Genomic DNA, 18,705 nt, shown 5'->3' with positions numbered 1-18,705 from the left:
AAAATTACTCAAGTACCCCAATAGGCAGGAAGGTAAATATTAAAACTAAAGTCCAGTGGGATCAAAAGAACCAAACATGATTTCCAATCGTGCGAATTTTAATTTCATTATTAGGGAGTCCCAAACTTCATGGAAACCAGGAGGATTCACCTCTCAAATAGATTTTACTACGGGTGTTTTATCATAGAGTTCTGCACTGAGCTCTCAGGTTTCCTATAAGGCTGCAAGGAAATCTGCCCCTCCAGCAAGTCTGTTACCTTGAACACATCCCATATCACAGTGCATTTGGGAAGAGTGACAACTGCTAACTCTCCTTGTACACTTGTGTGTGCATTTACCCTAGAGGTCTCCCTGTAAGCAGTAAGCAAAGGCTGTCATTGCTCCAGATGTGTGATAATACGAGATCAATGTCTGAAGCAGCCTGTCTGACAGTGAATCTCTGCTTTGAGGAAGATGAGGAAGAAGGTTAGATATTACACGGACTTCTTCATTATTCACATCTGTCACTTTTACCTCAAGCTGTGAGTAACTGTCTTATTTTGTAGGTTTTCTTCACAGCTGCAAAGCTCAAGTCTTTCGCTTCTGCCTTGCTACACATTCCACTGCAGCCACAGATAAGGTGCAAGATGGGCACCTTATCAGATGTTCCCCCAGACAACAGAGGAGATGCAGCCAGCACAGCTGCTGCTGCCACATGGCATTTCTTATCCCCCTGACATTTCAAAACCACAGGAACAGCTTCAGCTGTCAGTGAAGTGCTTTCTGAGAAGGCATACTGTTTTGGAAAGAGTAAAGCCATACTGCCACATTATGTAGTACAGGAGATGAACCAAAGATACGCATACACTACAATTCACACCAAGATTTACTTACATACTAAATAGAGATATAGAGAGTTTTTTTAGATGGCTTTCTTAAAGTGACTTCCAGCTCGAGGCAAGGCAAAAATAAGAGATACATAAAATGAATACATAATAAGCAGTTAAGTTAAAAAAAGGAAAAAGAACAGGGCTCAGATAAGGTCAATTTGCAATAGCTTAATAGGTTTGGGATGAAAGATGGGATTTGTGACTGTGATCAATCTTTAATACTTAGAGTTAAGGTCTACATGAAAATCTTTCATAATGGAAAGACTCATTGGTATGCCCTTACCTTTGTCAGCTGCTCACTTCTTAACTGTATACTGATGATCTTAAAGACAACTGCCATAGTCTATTTCAGGCTATGAGTAAATACATGGAGAATACTCAGTTCTGCAGTGCTGGCTGTCTTGTTATCTTTTTGGCAAAAAAGGCCGGTGGCTGAATGGTGCCTTTAGAAAGACCTGACATTTCCCAAGCGAGCCTGGAAAGGAACACGTTCTATCTTCTTTTCCCTACAAAGTTCCTGCTTAGCCCAGATTTTTGATTCAACAGAAGGGGAATGCAAGCTCATCAAATATGCCTGCAGCGTGTGGCTACGGCTCTCCTGAGCTCTAAAACATTACATCTTTTTCTGCGAAAGGTACATTTGGCATGCAGGTTTGCCCAGGGAATATCAGCTTCTATGTTCTCCTTCATCATTCTATTCCATTTAGTCAGAGCTGCAGCCAAACAGAGAATGCCATGACCATTGCTACAAACATCTCAAATGATCTCTAGAAAGTCAGAAAGAAGATCTGAACTTTGAGACTAATGATGACTGACGATGGTTACTGCCTGAGTTTGTAGCCCCATCATCTGGAAACAGTGATGAAGTGAGAACATACATGCACACACAGCTCCAGAAATTAGATTTCCTGCACCATAAATTGACCACTTTCAATGGTCATTTCTTTCTAATAACTTGCAACTTTCCATCCTGCAACAAAACATCATCCTTCAACCCAGTAGAGATCTGTACTGTTTCCTTTATGTTTTGAAAGTTTTTATGAGATAAGAAGAGGCCAAGGGGAGAAGTTGGACATACTGCTCATTTTCTGCTGAGCCATACCTGTAACATACTCTGTGGGATCCTCTTACTTTCTACAGCATGTCATTTTTAATTGCCATATCATAAAATAGTTTTTAATGCATTGAACATTAAGGGATCTAAATCTCTTTAATGCTCCTGGATGGTAACCTCTCAAGGTTCATACTGAGGCCAGCTCCATATAATAAATAGAATGTGGGCAAAAAAGCAGTAACAGAAATTAATGACAAGTATTGTAGAGAATATTTGAAACACTTGAAATAAGATCTCTAGGAGTTTTGCATTTCCAACAATAAGCCAAAGCAGTAAGTGAGGGAGGAAGGAAGGAGGGAAGGAATATTTCTGTTCTTTCCGGGGTAAAGTCATTTATTACTCTCCAAGCAAAAGGTTTTATACAATTTAATACAGGTCAATACTGTCAAGATGTCTGAAATCAAACCTATACAAGGAAGAACCGACAACAGCAATCAGATGTGCATAGGCTGGGGTAAAGCAATATGAAAACCATGGTATCACTGTACTCAATAGAAGGTTAATCTTGAAGATATGAAAGTGCTGTCAGCAGAGGTATAGGCAATGTTTCAAAAACAGTAATGTATACAATGCAATATGAGCCAGTCTGGGGAACGTAACAGCTGTCTTATCCCGACTAACTAAGCAATTTACAAAAATCTGTGATTATTTAAGAAATGTGGACAGCAATACCTATCTATACTAGCAGGAGTAAATGGGATCATTTTAGCTAAGATGAAGATTTTCCTATCAAATTATCTCCAAAGAATGAAGAGAAATCAAATTTATGTAATTGAGTTTGTTCAGCATATAGGTATTTGAAACCAATTAAGGTTATTTAGAGCCTTTGTGTCATTAATGAGCGGTTTCAGATAAGGAAAAGCTCTCTCAACGCACCATTAACAAGCCCAGCAACACTTGTGAAATGAGCTGCAGCTTGGACACACATCAGTGCATCAGGTCATACAGGAGGAAATTCCTTTTCAGAGCACATTTTGACTGTTCTCACAAAACCAGTCAGAAAGCTCCCCATCTGTCTTTTCCAAAGGTATTTTTAGTATCCGAGACAAAGACTTGTTACAAAAGCCTATCAGAATCCTAGCAGTTGATAATTGTGGGGTTATTTTATTTTATTCAGGTTATTCTTTTTTGCTAGTTTCAGTGTCTGAACTAAATGATCTTCATTAGTTTGCAAATATTAGGTCTTGTACCTAAGTGCATGTATTTGTAAGTATCCCAGTAGATATCTATGATACATGAGCACTGACAAGTTTCCATGAACGATAGTGCTTGGAATACCAAATTCATTCTTGCTTACATAAAGGATTTTTTCTAATTCTATTTGAATTATTCTAAATTATTCTAAATAATACACAATCTTTTCTGCTTGTTATATGGGTACAAAAGCACGTCACTTGTAACCACTATGCTATTTTGCAATAGCATCTACGTCATCTCTGAAGTTTTGAAAACTTCAGATTCAAAAAGAAGCTTCATCTCATCTCACATTACTTACATGCCAACCGTAACTGTTAAGTTGCACTGAGTATCCCATAGCCAAAGAAAATGCAAATTTTGCATATTTTTCCTTTTCATACATTCTTCCTCAATTCTAAAGGCATTTTCCATAGAATAACAGAGACTTCTGTGTTCAAGCAAGTCCATCTGTTAGAAGTTACATAATTTAACAGATTCATCTTCTCAGGCTAAGTTTATACTCAGCAGCTTTCCAGGAGGAGTGCCCAAGTGATCATGACGGCCAAGTTCAAGGCTGGGCAAGCTGCGGTCAAGGTCTCTATCTACTGCAGTTTAACAGTCACATCAAGGCTGAATCAGTCCTTCATCCAGTGAATCAATATATTAAAGCTAGACTCCAACTACAGCAAATCTCAAACGCACAAATGCAGACTTCAGCTCTGACCTGTACAACATCTGAATGAATGCCACAGGGTAAGCGGGTTAGATACAACTCCTACAAAACTCAAAAAATGAAAGACAACAGTCACAAATCACAGCAAATGAAGGGGATTTTAAAGGCTTAGCCTTCTGGCTGTTTGTTGTAGCATGTTTACTTAGCACTCTGAGCATGTCTTCAGTTGACAGATGAAAAACATTGTTTTTACTCATAATGAATAGGCATACAAGAATTCTGAGAACCTTGATCTTGCCACAGTAAACTCAAGAGACTGGAAACTCTTAAAAAGCACAGTTGGGAAAGTTTTAACAATTCCATCAACAGCAAGAAATTCTTGACTGCCTGATCAGATTGAAGCAGGGTGGCAATAAATCTCATCAGCTCAGGATGAAGAGGAGGTAGTACTGTCTGGACACCAAAGGAAAAAGAGGACTACATGGAAAAGGTTGCACTTCAATAAATGCCTGGGGAAAAAAAAAAAAAAGAGGAAACGACCAAATCTGAGAATAAGGCACAGAGAGGAGTGAATACAGCTGAGATTCATCCAAGCAACAAACTTAGGAATGAATCGGTGACGCTGGGGAGATGAAGTTAGCTATGCCACCAAACATTAAGATAGAGATGGCAAACAATACAGAAAACAGAATCAAATGAAACTAGACCTTTGACTTCTAAAACGTCCCCACATAATCACTGCTAAGCTTTCTTTGAGCAAACCTAAAACCATGCCTGCTTTCTTGTTAACTTAGTAAGAGATTAAAGCTCATCGTCCAGAATAAAGTTTCAAGCCAAACTGGATTACCAAGGTAAAAATCAAGAATCTGTAAACAAGGGGAGGAACATCAGATGAAAAGACAGAAATGTAGTTAAAAGGCAGGCAGTGCCCAGGGATTTGAGATAAAGGGCACAGACTTCACCTACTGATCCAGTAAATTGACACTGCACATGCTACTGCAGCTGAAGAGCATGGGAAGCCTCCTCAGCCCTCTGATTGCTATTAAATCTTGGTAGAGGAGATGCTAATAGAAAAGAAATTAGCTTAAGCCAATTACAAATGAAAATCCTTTCATTCATCTGTGTTTGCCATGCTGTACACTGATATTCTCTTCCAAATAATAATAATTTGACATTAAACTTGTCTGCAAGGCCCATAATATGACTTAATTGCATATTAGGACACAGATTTCCATTGCTCTGGCCCCACACCATCAGTTTGAGTAGTGTGTTAAATGCAGCATATTTCAGATCAAAAGACAAATGCCTTGACCATGCAACTCCTACCATGAGTCTTTTACTGAACTCCATGAATTCATGTATGACTGTAATGCACCCTGAGCCTTCTGAGTTCATAGGATGACACTGTTTAGGCATCTCATACTGCTGCTGAGACCTCCAGCTCCAATTCTATCTATCTGATCCATACTGAATCTTCTTCATTAATCTGTCAGTCCATCACCAAGAAAAAGCCCAGTCCCTCTGCAAACAGATGCAATAGGGGAATCCCAGGTTATGAAGGCAATATTTACATCCAGATGCTTTTTCACTTTTTCTTAGGGCCAGCTTGACTCCCTTGCTAGCATCCCAGACATCACACTGCCAAGGCTTGTCACCTCTTCTGGAAAACACAAGTGCAGCAATGCTTCTTCCTTGACAGGGGGATAGGTAACAGAAGGAGGCCCTGGCCTTGCCCCATCATCAGTCACATAAGACCTCTACAGAGGAGTTGGGGCAGCTTTCTTGTTGGCTCTGTGGTGGCTGGAAACAGATCTGAACAGCTCTGTCTACAGTTAGACATGTCTCAAGCTCCCAGGACAATTTCCTTCAAATTGCTCTCCCAAAAAAAGCACTTCTAGACAGTAAGCCTCAGTAACAGAAGAGGTCTATCTTTTCAACAGATTTTCTGTTTCTTAGCTAAATGCCATAGCAGTACTCTTCAGAGCAGGAAATCTGCCATAATGATGGTCTCCAAGCCACAAATACGATCAGGTAGAATAATGCCCTCTGATCTTTAACTTGACACAAAACTATTTACCTGTTGAAGTAGATAGGTAGGAAAGGAGCATTTCAGAAGACCCAGAGCCAGTCATTCACAACCTTGAAACGTGCATCTGCATAATCTGGAGTGTGAGCCACAAAAGTGTCTTAAATGGAACCTGCCTTCCAGGAAGAGATGGCAGTTTGACTCAATAAGTCACACTGCAACCCTCAGCAACACAGAGCATACACAGCTCAGTGCTCAACTCCTTTCCTGACATTAAAGGCTACAAGTGAACATAACCGAACAGCTAGAACTGCTGTGGATCTCTGCTCTAGGCATCATTCTCACCTGTTGATTCAGTACTGCAATCAAGTTTTAAGTTTCCTTCACAAAAACTCCAGCTCCCATTTAGTACCAGTGATTATGCCACTTGGGTTATCCTGCCTTTGTCTACAAGTACAGCAAAAAGCTGGCATGTTGGGAAATTATCCAAGTGGGAGTACCCCTTCAAATAAGGGGTCTGCATAGTGTTGAGCATGGATCAGATGCTTCTTCGGTGCTGCATAACTTGGGGTTCTTAGCATCTAAAGGGACATCAGTTATTTATTATTCTGTCCTTATAGCATTCGATCTAATAAACAGCAGGTCAAATGGTACCTTACAGACTCTGAGTGCCTTTCATACCAGGATCCTAATGGACCAGTACTCCCCCAGCACCAAACAAATACACCAAGAGTACAGGACAGAGCAGTTAAATTGTTATCTTCCTCAAAGTACATAAGACACCACATCCCAGAAAGAACAGTACCGCATGGAAGGATTTGTGTGCCTCCTTAAAATAGAATTTCTGCTCTCTAGAATCAGCCATCCAAAAATTAGACATACTATCTTAAGTTAGTATTTACATTCCCTATATATTCAGCAAAGAGAAAGCAGTGATTAAGGATAGCAATCCATACCCTTTCAAGACAGCCATCTGGGATGGGAAAGATTAAGCTTCCTCTGTAGATGCACTTAGAACGTCCATAGCAGCCAAATCTGATCTTCAGCCAGCTTAACTTCACACCTAACGGTTACAGGTTTGATGTCAAGTGAGATGATTTGTACCCCAGTTGGTACTGACAAGGAAGTCAGAACAGGCTGGAATCAAAGTATTTGAAGTGCACTAAGGACAAGATAAGTAGAGCCATCTACACTGTTACATAAAAACATGGGAATTTTAAGAAATACATACATCCATCTGGTACTGACAATCCATTATTTTGCTATGCCCTCAGTGCTCCACACAGTTCTGCTGGATTTTCTTCATCTTGTAATGAACAACCCACCTGTTGACTCAAGACCAGAGAAATGTATTGGCAAGGACTGGGAACCAAAAAAATCCATTTTTGACTAGCTATTTCTATAATATCATAGGGATGTTTTAAATTCTTTCTTGCTGTAACAGAGTGACAGAGTTACTGACCATTTTCTACTACCTGAGCATCTCCAAATATACTGCTATGCACACACAAGCATAAACAGAGATTATGCCAACCTCTTATTTAAATAAACTTGAATATAGGAACTCAACAAAAATAATTTATGATTAGAGAAATGTGGAATTGTAAGTATTTACAGACTACTTCTCTAGCTTACTTTTAGAACAGAAATTCTTACTGATGTTTTCATGATGTCCATTCTTACTTCTTCACTTCCACTTTGCCTTCTTGCTTTCAAGAAAACAAACGATAAAATATACTATTAAGCAATTAGTTCTCTGCTTAGATGCCTCTGCTTGCAAGTTGTTCTACTGCAGGATTTCTCTTTATTCCACAATACTACAGTTTGCCAGGTTTTCGTGTTTGCCCTAGATAATTCCCAACTGCAGTGAACACATGCTAGAAAACCTTAGTTATACTGTATAATCAATGAATACACAGACATTATAATTACGAAACACAAGAGAGTTTGGCTAAGCAGATTATTACATACACCAAAGAAAGAACAGATAGAGTGCTTATGCTTACCTGGGCTTGCTGTAAAACCCCAAAGAAGGGATCTCCAGAAAAAGATCCTTCCCCACTGGTAGTCAGCTCTTAAATGGGACTAGGAGAGGTGCAGCCAGGCTCCACTCCTTCCAGCAGCACAGCTGAATTGCCTTCACCTGTGCTCCCAGGGCTGACTTATTGCTCGCCTCAGGTGATCAATCAAAGGTTCAGGCCATTCTTCCCATACATATATACACCATAAAAATCAAACTACAGCTTCAGAAATACATGTAAGCACACTGCTTACACATCCTTGCTTCTCGGCCAGGATGCTGGGTTTTACCCAACCTGAGCTATTGCTCCCCTCTACTCTGTCCTTGTGAGGCCCCATCTGGAGTACTGCATCCCAGTACAGTAAGGATGTGGAGCTGCTGAAGCAGGTCCAGAGGTGGCCTTGGAGATGATGAGAGGGCTGGAGAACATTTCCTGTGAAGAAAGGCTGAGGGAGCTGGGCTTGTGTAGCTTGGAGAAGAGAAGGCTCTGGGCAGGCCTGATTGCAGCCTCCCAGTACTTGAAGGGAGCTTACAAGTTTTTACACAGTCTGCTAGTAATAGGACAGGGGGAAATGATTTTAAATTAAAAAGGGGGCAATTTAAGTTAGATGTTAGGAGGAAATGCTGTACCCAGAGGTTGGTGAGGCGCTGGCACAGCTGCCCAGAGAAGCTGTGGTGCCCCATCCCTGGAGGCGCTCGAGGCCAGGCTGGATGGGGCCCTGGGCAGGTGAGCTGGTGGGGGGCAGCCCTGCACATGGCAGGGGTTGGGGCTGGGGGGGCCTGTAAGGTCCTTTCCAATCTAAGCCATTATATGATTCTATGATCTTCCAAAGGTATGTGAAGGTTGACGTGTTTTTGCACCTTTTTAATCATTATAAATTAAACCATTTCACAATGTTAGATTAAAGATGATACTTACTACAATGGTTATGCAAGAAGTGCAGATATGAGATCAGCCAGGGGCTTTTATCCCTCACCAACTCTTGATTAAGGCGAATGCCAGGAAGTCCATGGAAAGCAGTGACTTCATAAGATGACAGCCAAAAGCTAGACCCTCAAATAGGAAGGATCTGCATAATTCCTTCAAAAGACACAACAGTCTAGCTGAAGTTTTGGCCCTGAAAGCATTGCCCCAGCAATCTTTGGATTCAGATCTGCAGCAGTGAATTATGGCATCAAGTTAATTAAAGGCGATAGAATTTAGTGTGTTATCATGTACAAATAAAAAATCCCAGTTGTTATATTCTTCGAGATAAAGATTTTTCACATGCTTTGAACCATTAAAACAAGGACATCCAGTGCTTCTAAGGACAATAATAGCATACACTACTGAGGGATATTTAAGAAAGTGTATAGGTTGTTAAAACTTGTTCAAAGCATGCAATTAAACTTAGTGCTATTTTCTTTTCTACTCAGAACTTAATATTCAGATGAAAAACTAACTACCAAATCAAATTATTACATTTCTAGTATTTCTAATGAAGAAACAACTTTCTTTCAAACAACCAACACAGAAGACTGTTTTTATATATTATCTCTGAATACGGACATCAATCTGCCAATCTTCTTTCTAACTTCTGAAGAAAACACAATGGCTCAGCTGTGAAAAGTTTCCTGGACTATCAAGTAATTGGAAGGGAAAAAAAAAAACAACAACAATGAAGACTGATAATGCTCTGTTTTACCTAACATAGTAATTATAACCTCATATGCTGTTTTATTCCCTCACAATTACTTGGCCCTGTGCAAATGGTTTCAATATATTGATATTACAGTGAAAAACAAGTAGATAAAACAAGGTTTTACCAACACGCCTCTTTTAGAAGCCCTATTTATTAGTGTGCCATTTTCAAATTTAGTGATAACATATTTTAAGCTAGGAAGAGAGTCATTATCATGCTAATATCTATTAATCATTGTAATTATGAAAAAACAATTAGATACATGTTGCATCACCTGACTGAATATCCCTATGATGCATCTGTAGTTTACATCTACTGACTTTCTGATTAACAAAAATAAACCAAATCAAGTAAGACCTCTCATCTGTGGCTTGGTTTCCAAATTATATTCAACACCTAGCACGTATATCTTCTGTTACTGCTGGTCTGTATTTGTGCTGTCTATTGTCATGTCACATCACCAAAACCTTTTTTCCTTGAGCTTGTTTTTTTCAGTGTTAAAGATGATGCCTCAGTTAGATGGAGAGCCAGCTCCAGGCACAAGAGATGTACCAGCAGAACCAGAGATACTAGGGTAGCAAAGTACAGGATCCAGACCTCTTTTATGCCAAACAGAAACTTTTGTACAGCACTGAATTCAGGCCATGCAGCACGCACACAAATGCTGAAGAACCGAGTCAAATACTTAGTTTTTAATGACAGTAAATCTTCATGTAGGTGTTCTTCAAGGTACTGTGACACTCGTTTCAAAACTGACTCGTTTCTACCTAATTCAACTCTGTGGCCATTTGTTATTCTGGTTGTCACACTGCTGCAGCACTCTAGTCACAGGCCATAACCTCAGTGACTAAGGACTGAACAAACAGGACACAAAGCTGCCAGGTGGCCTAGAGAAAATGAGTTTTCCTCTAGTCACAGCTAAATAGAGTGGATTGCTGAATGTTTGGAAGAGAGCGCCAAAGAGAGAAAACCAAGTTTTAATCTGCTTCTCTGTCTCAGAATTTGGAACTGACTTTGTTTTCTGACAAAATTATCCACAGACAGCGTGGATAGAGACAAAAAATTTATCCAAAACCCATAGGAAGTTAAAGGTGTTGTCTTGCTCCCACCCCACCCCCCCCAAAACAAAACTGAAAAAAAAAGTTGGAGAATAATGAGAGAAGCTCAGAGAGGATACAGTCCCTGAGGAAGGGCAGGAATTCAGTAAGAAAAGCCTGGTTAAATGTGAGGCAGGTGTCTGATAATTTGAAAAAGATAAGCATACTGATGTGGATCTGAGATTCAGCTGCAGTCATCAAAGGCTTTAGTGAGAGAAATTCTAGAGATGTCAAGGATGGAGGATGGATTGTTGCCATGATGAAATCAGAGGAGAGTTCAGAATACCAATAAGTTTAGGAATGGAATGCCTGGAAAGAAGTTCGAGGAGTGGGGGAGGGAGGGGTCACGGGTGGGTTTCCTTTGTGTAGGAAACAAACTGAGTGCAAGAAAGGCATCTGAAGACACCAGAAGATTACATGGAAACAAAATAGAGAAAAGCAAATGAGATGTTTGTATTAGTGACAGGAGGAAAGGAAGAATAAGTGGCAAGAGACAGAAATCAAGGCCAAGAGAGTGTGTATAGGTCTTTTATCATAAAATCCTTAGGGTTGGAACAGACCTTTAGAAGTCATCTAGTCCAACTCCTCTGCAATGAACAGGGACATTTACATCTACATCAGGTTCCCCAGGGTCTGATCCAGCACACTGCCTTGAAAGTCACTAGGGACACAGCATCCACCACATCTCTGGGCAATCTGTTCCACTGCCTTACCACCTTCACTGTAAAAAACTTTTTCCTTATATCTAACGTAAATCCATCCTTTTTAAGCTTGAAACCATTTCCCCTGGTCCTATCACAACAGACCCTGATAAAGAGTCTATCACCTTTGTTCCTGTAGCTCCCACTGAGATACTGAAATGCCACAATCACCTCAGAGCCTTCTCTTCTCCAGGCTGAGCAGCCCCAGCTCTTTCAGCCTGTCCTCATAGGAGAGGTGCTTCACCCCTTGGATAATTTTTATGGCCCTCCACTCAATACAATCCAACGGGTCTACGTCTCTCCTGTACTGAGGGCTCCACATCTGGACACAGGACTCCAGGTAAGGTCTCACCAGCGCAAAGTAGAGAGGTGCAAGACCTCGCACTTGAATTTGCTGAGGCTCTCCGTGTCTTTCACCGACACAACCCGCAGTTTCCATCTCCACAAGCCGCCCGGTCTGCCGGCGCCCAGCAGCACCCGGGGCTCCGCAGCTGCGGCGTCAGCCTTCCGCCGGGCGCGGCCGCGGCCACTCGGCGCCTCCGGAGCTGCGGCCGCCGGGCCGTCAACGGGAGCCGCGCACTCACCGCTCGCCCGGCGGCGCCGACGGCCGCCCTCGCCGCGCGGTCCCGCGTCCGAGCGGCTCGCGGCTTCTCCTCGTTAAAGCGGCCCGGGCGATCCTCGCGCCCCGCCGCCTCCGCTCCGCCCCCGAGGCTTTTTCCAGGCGAGCCCCGGCGACGTCCCCGCCGCGTCGGCCGCTCTCGCGAGAGCCGCCCGGCCGAGAGCCGCGCGGCCGCTCCGTCGCCTCGGGGAGCCGTGAGTGAGGGAAGCGGCCGGAACCGCGCCGCGCCTCGCGGGCCGTCGCTGCGCTTCTGGCGGGAACGGCTCCGAAGCGGCGAACCTCGGCGGTCGAGGCGTCCGCACTTCGCGGTGATGCCGGAGGACGTGCCGCAGTGTGGGAAGTCTCCACATAACGCTCTGGGACGGTGTCTTGGATAAAGCAGACGTTCTTCGCGGTTGCGGTGGCGGCCTCCTGCAAGCAGGAGAGCCCGAGAAAGCAGGGTTCCATCTTTCATCCCCTCTGCCCGACGCTGCTCTCTTTCTGCCCCGGTTCCTCACAAATACAGGCAAACACAGGAAAAATGTATTTCTGCAGAGTTTAATGTCGCTACAGAAGAAGGCAGTACGTGACAAGTGGTTCATTTGTTCACATCTCACTCTTTCACTAACACTGCAAAATCCAGTGCTTTGTTTTCCAACTGCCGACTGCTCAACCCTGCCAAATACAGAAATGATGCACCGATCTGTAACATGAAACTTGGCTGGCAGTTATCCTGGTCAGCTTTTATCATTTCCACGTAGACTTCATGGGTTTCCTCATTGCTGCAGGTTAATCGTAGGCCTTGTCAGCAATCTGTGTCAGTGGCCGTACATTCAGGTGTTGTGATGACAGATAATGATGAATGCCCATGATATCAGAGGTGACTGTTGGTGGTACGGCAGCAGAGGCTGAACCTTCCTACAAATACTCCATTACGTTTTGTTGTCGTGCCAGCAGATGGCAGCAGAGCTGCAGTTTCCATCGAAATCAACAGCAGGCATTACTTTTGGAGCGACCTACATCGGAGTGTCCAAGTATCCGTATGCACTTGTGTACAGCAATGAAAAAGTCATGGAAAAAGCCCCCTGCAAGGAATGCGGGGAGCATTGCCTTTGCCAACCCCTGAACAAAAGACTGCAGTGTTTTTCTCAGTAATGTCCCAGACGTTTCCAATGGGAGAGAAGGAATCTGTGGGACTGACGGTGGGAAATTCAGCCTCTTTTTTCATCCCCAACAGAGCTGAAATCTGGGCGACCAAAATTACCATGAGGTATCTTGGCAATATAGAAGCCAGTATCCTACACTAGGGCAACCCGTGAGTTCTGCCAAAACCCCAAAGCATTGACTGCAAAGTGCTACAGTGGAGGAGTGGAAAAGTGGAGAAAATCTTGTTCCTGTGTCCTGGGAAACTCTAGCAGCTTTGTGCCATGGTGAGAGGCCCTTTCTCTAGTAAGATAAGGGCACACCAATTTTGCTGGAGAAGTAAGATCGTGCTTTCTTGGCAAGTAGAAGAAATACAGAAATACATTTTAAAATTCCTCAGAAATATTTTTGGCTGAGACTTTTTCAGTCCACATCTTTAACCTTTTGGAACACTTTTAATTATTCTATTTTTGTTGTTGTTGTTGTTTTGACATGGCTTTTTTTTTTTTTTTCATTCCCATTCAGCATTTTGGTCTCTTATCTACTTATCTGTTGGTAAAACGTGTGAGTGTTTCAAAAACATGTCTAAAGACAGAATTAGTTATGCCAAGGATGAATACACAGCTAGAAAGCTGGCTAAATTCCCAGCAGAATTAACTTTCTGTTTCTAATGATCAGTGAGAAATTAGCTGGTAACACATCTGAGGAGCTGCCAATCTGGGTTTGTCCAGCTAGCTCAGCACAGGTGATACCAGCAAGCAAGCAATGACATAAAAATACTCAGCATGAAGTGCCTTTTGCAAAGAGTTGCCAGAGCATTTCAGATCAGCACAGACTGTTGGGAAGTTTCTATCAGTGCTGTACTATTTCATCAAGGATTAATGTAAGTGCAGTGCCATCATTGCCCTCCGTTTACTGAAGGTGCCTCCACACATTCTGGTTGTTGGCAGACACTCAAAGATGTGGAAGGTTTGATAGGTAAAAGAGCAGCTCCCTCCTTTTCCATGACAGCTCTTTGTTCCTTAAACATTTGTATGTGATGTGTTATACTTTTCAGTCAGTCAAGAGAAAGTCAAAAGGGTTTTTTTTCATTTTCAGAATATAGAGGTTGTTGGTGGGTTTTTTTGTTGTTTTGTTTTGGTTTGTTTTATTTTCCCATAACTGAATGTCTTAAAGAAACGCAAATAGTTTGAAGACCATTCTTCCCAGAATACATCTTCCAGTTGAGAGGAATAACATTTCTTACTTAGCCAGGAGCTTGAAAGGATGGATAAGGGAACTGGCAGCTCTACACTTTCTTATCTAAAAAAAAACATACAGCTGAAAGGAATCATGTAGTACGTAATGCAGCTATCAATATATCTGGGTGCTTTTTTTTTTTTTTTCTGGTCATTTATTGATCTTTCTTGTATTTCAGATTGATCAAGCAATCCACCAGCTTTGCAGAATTATGCCTACCCCGCAAGCCAGAAATGCTTCAAACCCATCAGAAGACATCTGTAAATACCTTGGCACAGCCCTTCTCCAGATCAGCCCAGTGAGGGCTGAAATAACTCATGATTCCAGCTGACAACGTGCTGCTTTCTAACAGACGTTTTGCAGGAAGGGTTCTTTCCTTTGTCATTTGGCACAAACCTTTTCCTGCAGAGAATTAAAAATAAATTTCACTGCCGGAAAGATGTGGAGATCATCAACACTGTGTTGCCATGCAGCTTTTGTTGCAGCTTGGCAATGTTCTAGCTCTGACATCAGCAGTTCCCTCGTAGATCTAACAGCCAGATGGGTGTGAAGTTGTGAACTACTGACTGAGCTGCTCTTGAAGTCATGCCAAGAGAGATCTCTGAAGACACACGTTCATTCTGCAGGGCAGTGCTGTAAGGTCACAGGAAGAACGAGGTCAGAAGTGCCTTGTCTGATGTTTCTGGGGTGTGCATTGGCTCGACTGGCTGCCCACAGTCTCTGAGCTGCAAACAGAAGAGGTGGGGATAATCATTCATAACAGGTCAGTTATCCATTCGGTTTTGGCATCTCTTTATGTTTGCAAATGGTCCACGAACAGACCCTGATTTTCCTGAATGCATTAGTTACTCAGAGTTATTGCTGACACAGGACACAAAGCACAGAAATGCTGGCTGGGGTCACCTTTCTCAGAGGCTGAGCAGGGCTGCCATCAGCTAGGCACTTCACATGAGGGCTGGTGAAAGAAAGGGAGCATAAATCCCAAAATGCAGGAAGCTGAGAGACAGAGAGAGCCATCGTTAGAAGGTCTGCAGCCTTTTGACCTGTTATGAGCTACGTGCCACAGCTTGATCTTTGGCAACAGTCGCTCTGGAGAGATGATGTCTGCTTTGTTTCAGTCTTCTTGGGTGTTTTTTCCAACATCTGGCTGCTCCCTTTGCTGCTCTTGCCTCCCCTTTTGATCTCATTTTCTTACCACATCTTTTCAACTAGCAGAGTAAGTTTTGGCTACAAAAAAATCTGACAGCTCCTTCTCAGACATGGTATGGGTAATGTGAAGGTGAAAATACATTCATAATTTGAGCTGTTAAGCCATTCTGATTCACCCTTTGCATCCACCACATACAGTTTTTTCCCACACTGCTGTTTCTATCCAGCAATGTGCATATGTGCAGTGGTACAGAGGTTGGTGGCCCTGCCTGTGGCAGGGGGTTGGAGATTCCTGATCCTTGAGGTCCCTTCCAACCCGGGCCATTCTGTGTGTGTGTGTGTGACTGGCTAAACACCAATTGCTGCTAGCTCAGCAGGTGTACTGCTAATTATTGAACGTCTGACAGCTGACAGCCTGCCCACAGAGTGAGTCAATTCGGCCTTGTGTGGAGGCCCTGGCTTCTTTGGAGTCTGTTTTTCTTTTGCTGAGCTTCTCCTATCCAAACAGAATGGCCTTACAACATGCTTTCTGGTCCTTGATGCTATACCCATGCAATTTGTAACTATTACAGTTCTGTAAGTGAGAATTGATCACATGATTGAACAACTGTATTTCTAAAATATGTTATGAAATAACTTCTTTTTACTAATACTAATAAAGTGTTTCTACTTTTTCAAACTGTTTCTAAGGGCAAATTACAAAACACATGGTGCTGTACTGCTTCTGACCAATCCCACATTTGATAGCCAGTGCAGAAACAACATTCCATCCTACAGCATTAGCTAGTTCAGAGGTACCAGACGTGTATCTGGATGTGGCTGTTGTGCATAACTGGGGCTGAGGGATCAGAAATGACAGCTCCACTCTTGGAGACCACAGAACTAAAATGGAAAGATAAAATAGTTGCAGGGCAATTGTTCTGTGTGCCTGATGCAGGGACCGATTTATGGGGGAGAGATTTAACAGTTAAATGAGGATTACAGCTGCAAGTCTGTGAAACAGATATCAGGTGTCAATGAATGTGTTATCAGCTGTGATGAAGAAGAAATGAATCCAAAGCTGTGGGCAGGGGAAGGAAATCGGGGTGGACTCACAATTTTCCCTTACAAAGAACTGCCCAAGGAGGGAGTGGAGCTGTGAAACAGCAACAATATCCCATAGCCTTAGAAGGGAGAGTGGGTCTAAAAGCTGTAACACAGACACTGGTTAAGGATGGTCTTCTGGAACCTTGTCTGTGGCCTTATAACACCCCAATCCTGTCGGCACGGAAGGCAGACGGCACGTATCGGCTGGTGCAAGATGTAAGGAAATGACTGAACCCGTTCTCAAAAGACAGCCTGTGGTTCCTAACCCCTATACCCTAATGAGTCAGATCCCACACGGACAGCAGTGGTTTGGTGTGAGAGACCTCAAAGATGCTTTCCGGACAGCCTCTGGACTCAGAGAGAAATGGCTGCGTTTGTATGAGGACACATTGTAATCCTATCGTGATTCGTGATGATACTGTAGATACTGGAACTCGTGCTAATCCTTGTCTTTGCAGCATTTGAAGCAAGCAGCTGGTGCTGCTGTCATGCAGAAAGCTGCTTCGAACCACTCAGCAAGCATTTGGATGAGACAGCTTCCTGCTGGGAGCCCTCCGACATCACTGCTGCCTCCTCCAGAACCATACCTGCAGATGCTTCAGAGCTCTTCAGCATGGACTTCCTTCCTCCCATCAGCAGCTGCTCCTGCACTGACCTTCATTCACACTGGGATACCATCTGCTTCCAGCAGGAGCTGACCTGCGAGACAGAGAAAGGAAACGTGGGATGAGCACCAATGCAGAAGCACAAGGCTGTGTCACCACCACGTCTTGCAGCCTTGGGAAGTCAGCTGCAACTGCAGCCTTGGTCAGAATTACAACGGGCACCGTAAATTAAGTGTGACCTCTGAAGTTGTTGCCATGATCAGAAATAGACGCTGAAATCGCTCACATAACTGTCGGTGGTTCCCTCCAAATTCTTTTGCTTTGGGGAACAGATGGACTCGGAATGGAAGGACACGAGTAAAATGACATCTGTTTGAGCTCAGCAGACTTGAGAGGTGGGCCTGGGTGAACCTCATGAGGTTCAGCACAGCCAAGTGCAAGGTTTGGCATTTGGGCCGGAGGAATCCCAGGCATTCTTTTGTCATCGTGGTGGTTTCCAATAGACCCCAACAATGAGACATCAGGTCGCCGTGTGGGCTCCTGGGTGACACTGCCATTTCCCAGCCATTGCAGCCTAGGGGCAAATAAAGTAAAATACTTCAGAAAGATCTCACACTGATTGCATATTTTACTGTTCTTTTACACAAAACAGAAGGAGAGGGCAGCAGATGCATACAGCTGCATCAACACCCAGGCTGCTAAAGGAATGGAAAGACAGAAACATCTAATATCAATGCCTTATTCTAATGCAAGGAGGGAAGCTTCTATCAATGTTACTTTTTATCATTTAAAATGAGCAGTTGGCACTCTTAAAGGAAAATCCTAGGCCCCAGGTTCTGACAGTGTGGCAATCTGGACTCAGCTGTGACTGATCCAAACAGTCTGTTCCAGATTTTAACATCCCTTCTATGCATTCACAAGTTTTCTCTCTTGACTTCCCCTTACAGCCGTTAGATGCCAGCAAAACATCCCACAAACACTCCTTACCTCTGTGCACACAGGCACCCATCCAACCAGAGCCATCAGTCATTCCCAGCCATGCGCTCTTCCTCCAATCATGGTCAGCATCACACGGCCGTCACGCAGCTCACTTGACTCAGTTTTTCTCTTCTTTCTGGAGGTGTCCTTGCTTCTCAGCCTTACCTTCTCGTGATGTTTATCTCGCTCTGCAGCTCCTGCTCTGAATAGGCTTTCTTGGATTCCCGCATGACAGGCACAAAATGCAGCCACAGCCCCTGCCACCAAGGTCAGCTCTTCAGCACACATTACCTGAGGAGCACTTGGCAACTCCTGCAACCTGAGCAGTGCCAGGAAGACTGTTTCACTTCTGCTTCTCCTGGCTCAGAAATTAATTTTCCTACCTAGAAAATGGAAATAAATAAATAAATAAATAAATAAATAAAATAAAAATATCCTGACACAAGTGTTACTATGGAATTCTGGAAGGCAAGGGATTTGCCCTCTATGATGAGAAGTTGAGTGCAAAGAACTAAGAAGAGCCATGAGCAGGTTGTGAACTTGTGGGTA

The 18,705-nt window shown here is 43.1% G+C and overlaps 1 long non-coding RNA gene across 4 annotated transcripts; it reads right to left on the bottom strand.

Moving 5' to 3' along the window:
- Nucleotides 1–6,090: 6,090 nt before the first annotated feature.
- LOC116241392 (uncharacterized) lies at nt 6,091–12,778 on the bottom strand. 4 transcript variants are annotated; one of them, XR_016462083.1, is made up of 4 exons: nt 11,943–12,778; nt 7,494–7,563; nt 7,090–7,190; nt 6,091–6,995 (listed from the first exon to the last, which is right to left on the bottom strand). It is a non-coding gene; the product is annotated as an uncharacterized LOC116241392 (long non-coding RNA). The 4 variants fall into 4 exon arrangements; XR_016462080.1 differs by lacking the exon at nt 11,943–12,778 and adding an exon at nt 8,798–10,655 and having other exon boundaries at nt 7,494–7,567; XR_016462081.1 differs by lacking the exon at nt 11,943–12,778 and adding an exon at nt 8,798–10,655 and having other exon boundaries at nt 7,090–7,183; nt 7,494–7,567.
- Between the last annotated feature and the right edge of the window lie 5,927 nt (nt 12,779–18,705).

Source organism: Phasianus colchicus, chromosome Z (genome assembly GCF_987193195.1).
Source record: "Phasianus colchicus chromosome Z, bPhaCol1.hap1.1, whole genome shotgun sequence".
Classification (NCBI taxonomy): Eukaryota; Metazoa; Chordata; class Aves; order Galliformes; family Phasianidae; genus Phasianus; species Phasianus colchicus.
This window is presented reverse-complemented; position numbering and strand designations above follow the sequence as displayed.